At 39.8% G+C, this 2,500-nt stretch overlaps 2 non-coding genes and 1 pseudogene across 2 annotated transcripts; all 3 read right to left on the bottom strand.

Annotated features, from left to right (window-relative positions):
• Positions 1 to 374: 374 nt before the first annotated feature.
• LOC113088953 (5S ribosomal RNA) lies at positions 375 to 495 on the bottom strand. The gene has a single exon (XR_003286314.1). It is a non-coding gene; the product is annotated as a 5S ribosomal RNA (ribosomal RNA).
• A 643-nt stretch (positions 496 to 1,138) lies between these two features.
• LOC113088962 (uncharacterized) lies at positions 1,139 to 1,256 on the bottom strand (annotated as a pseudogene).
• A 771-nt stretch (positions 1,257 to 2,027) lies between these two features.
• Positions 2,028 to 2,146, bottom strand: LOC113088944 (5S ribosomal RNA). The gene has a single exon (XR_003286305.1). It is a non-coding gene; the product is annotated as a 5S ribosomal RNA (ribosomal RNA).
• Positions 2,147 to 2,500: the final 354 nt, after the last annotated feature.

Here is a 2,500-nt window from a genome sequence, read left to right as displayed (position 1 = left end):
CATCCATGTACTAACAAGGCCCAAACCTGCTAATATTCAGAGATCGGCTATTGACTCTTTTTTTTGCAAGATTATTATATAATTTGTGAAAAATATCCAAAAAGTTTAAAGCACCTGGTATTCCCAGGCAGTATCCCATCCATGTACTAACAAGGCCCAAACCTGCTAATATTCAGAGATCGGCTATTGACTCTTTTTTTGCAAGATTATATATAATTTGTGAAAAATATCCAAAAAGTTAAAAGCACCTGGAATTCCCAGGCAGTCTCCCATTCCATGTACTTACAAGGCCCAAACCTGCTAATATGCAGAGATCGGCCATTGACTCTATGTTTTGGCAAAATTGTTCTATACTAAGTGAAAAATTTCCAAAAAGCTTACAGCACCTGGTATTTCCCAGGCGGTCTCCCATCCAAGTACTAACCAGGCCCAAACCTGCTTAGCTTCCGAGATCAGACGAGATCGGGCATAGCCAGGTTGGTAATGGCCGTAAGCGAAGACTGCTCCGAAGAGAGGGCTATTTAAAGTTCAGCCAATCTACTGGCCAGTACATTATATAAGTAGGAAAGAAAACCCAAAAGCTTAAAACGCCTGGTATTCCTAGGCGGTCTCTCATCCAAGTACTAACCAGACCTAAACCTGCTAAGATTCAGAGATCTGGCATTGACTCTTTTTTTTTTTTTTTTTTTTTTTGTTTGCAAGATTATTATATAATTCGTGAAAAATATCCACAAAGTTTAAAGCACCTGGTATTCCCAGGCAGTCTCCCATCCATGTACTAACCAGGCCCAAACCTGCTAATATTCAGAGATCGGCCATGTTTTGGCAAAATTGTTCTATACTAAGTGAAAATTTTCCAAAAAGCTTACAGCACCTGGTATTTCGAGACGGTCTCCCATCCAAGAACTAACCAGACCTAAACCTGCTAATATGCAGAGATCTTGCATTGACTCTTTTTTTTTGCAGATTATTTATATAATTCGTGAAAAATATCCAAAAAGTTTAAAGCACCTGGTATTCCCAGGCAGTCTCCCATCCATGTACTAACCAGGCCCAAACCTGCTAATATGCAGAGATCGGCCATTGACTCTATGTTTTTGGCAAAATTGTTCTATACTAAGTGAAAAAATTTCCAAAAAGTTTACAGCACCTGGTATTCCCAGGCGGTCTCCCATCCAAGTACTAACCAGGCCCAAACCTGCTTAGCTTCCGAGATCAGACGAATCTGGCATAGCCAGGTTGGTATGGCCGTAAGCGAAGACTGCTCCGAAGAGAGGGCTATTTAAAGTTCAGCCAATCTACTGGCCAGTACATTATATAAGTAGGAAAAAACCCAAAAGCTTAAAACGCCTGGTATTCCTAGGCGGTCTCTCATCCAAGTACTAACCAGACCTAAACCTGCTAAGATTCAGAGATCTGGCATTGACTCTTTTTTTTTTTTTTTTTTTGCAAGATTATTATATAATTCGTGAAAAATATCCAAAAAGTTTTAAAGCACCTGGTATTCCCAGGCAGTCTTCCCATCCATGTACTAAACAAGGCCCAAACCTGCTAATATTCAGAGATCGGCCATTGACTTTTTTTTTTGCAAGATTATTATATAATTCATGAAAAATATCCACAAAGTTTAAAGCACCTGGTATTCCCAGGCAGTCTCCATCCATGTACTAACCAGGCCCAAACCTGCTAATATTCAGAGATCGGCCATGTTCTTTGGCAAAATTGTTCTATACTAAGTGAAAATTTTCCAAAAAGCTTACAGCACCTGGTATTTCGAGACGGTCTCCCATCCAAGAACTAACCAGACCTAAACCTGCTAATATGCAGAGATCTTGCATTGATCTTTTTTTTTTGCAAGATTATTTATAAATTCGTGAAAAATATCCATGAAAGTTTAAAGCACCTGGTATTCCCAGCAGTCTCCCATCCATGTACTAACAAGGCCCAAACCTGCTAATATGCAGAGATCGGCCATTGACTCTATGTTTTGGCAAAATTGTTCTATACTAAGTGAAAAATATCCAAATAGCTTACAGCACCTGGTATTCCCAGGCGGTCTCCCATCCAAGTACTAACCAGGCCCAAACCTGCTTAGCTTCCGAGATCAGACGAGATAAGGCATAGCCAGGTTGGTATGGCCGTAAGCGAAGGACTGCTCCGAAGAGGAGGGCTATTTAAAGTTCAGCCAATCTACTGGCCAGTACATTATATAAGTAGGAAAGGAAAACCCAAAAGCTTAAAACGCCTGGTATTCCTAGGCGGTCTCTCATCCAAGTACTAACCAGACCTAAACCTGCTAAGATTCAGAGATCTGGCATTGACTCTTTTTTTTTTTTTTTTTTTTTTTGCAAGATTATTATATAATTCGTGAAAAATATCCAAAAAGTTTAAAGCACCTGGTATTCCCAGGCAGTCTCCCATCCATGTACTAACAAGGCCCAAACCTGCTAATATTCAGAGATCGGCCATTGACTCTTTTTTTTTTGCAAGATTATTATAT

The sequence above is a fragment of the Carassius auratus genome, unplaced genomic scaffold, assembly GCF_003368295.1.
Source record: "Carassius auratus strain Wakin unplaced genomic scaffold, ASM336829v1 scaf_tig00047654, whole genome shotgun sequence".
NCBI lineage: Eukaryota > Metazoa > Chordata > Actinopteri > Cypriniformes > Cyprinidae > Carassius > Carassius auratus.
Note: the sequence above shows the minus strand (reverse complement) of the source record. Positions and strands in the feature narration are given on the sequence as shown.